The sequence below is a fragment of the Rhinolophus sinicus genome, linkage group LG13 (assembly GCF_036562045.2).
Source record: "Rhinolophus sinicus isolate RSC01 linkage group LG13, ASM3656204v1, whole genome shotgun sequence".
NCBI lineage: Eukaryota > Metazoa > Chordata > Mammalia > Chiroptera > Rhinolophidae > Rhinolophus > Rhinolophus sinicus.
Window position 1 is genome coordinate 37,977,806 of NC_133762.1, and position 873 is coordinate 37,978,678.

The window sequence follows — 873 nt, forward strand, 5'->3', positions numbered from 1 at the left end:
GTTTTCCCTGACCACCCAATGGTGCCTCCCCCTCCCCGGCCCCTCCCTGATGTGTCCCTGTTTATTCCCTTTATAGTCCTCAAGACAATCTCAAAATAGTCTCTTTGTTTACTTACTTACTTATTATTTTCTTTGCCCTTATTGTTTAAAGTCTATCTTGTGAACTAGAATCCAAGCTTCATGAGGGCAGAATTGGTAGGCACTCGATGAATGAATGAATGAATGAATGAATGAATCATGCAGTCAGGAATCCAACATTGAACCAGACAACCCAATCGTTTAGCCCCCTATGTTTAAGTGAAAAGTAAAAAAAAAAAAACGTGGAGGGGGAAAAAGCCTTTTTAAAAATCACTGGAAGGGAAAAGAAATATCTTAATTGTGTAAAAGGGACTTTACAAGTCACAGTGTTAAGCACCTCAGAAAAAAATGATCTCATTTAAATATCCTCACACTCATCTTAGAGTGTAATAATAATAATAAATTGTGTTTATTATTATGTTACAACACATTATATTAACACTGTAATATTAATATAATATATTATGGTTATCGTGATCCGTTTTACAAATGGGGACATTGAGGTTCAGAAGGCTAGGACCTCATGAAGTTAACCAAGTAACAGAGATGGAATCTGAACCCATCCTCCTAACTCCAAAATTCTTGCTCTTTAATGACTTCCTGGTGCCAAAGATGTGCCCTGTAATGTACAAGACTGTCCTGCTGGCAGGGGAACCGCTCTGTGGAATGTTGTCTGATTGTTTTTAATATGAAGAGCCTGGCTAGTTCTCTCACTACCTGGTGGACAGGGTTCCCAGGAGCCTTGGGGTGGGGGTTAGGGGAGGGTTGCTCTAAGCAGACAATACATGGCCAGGG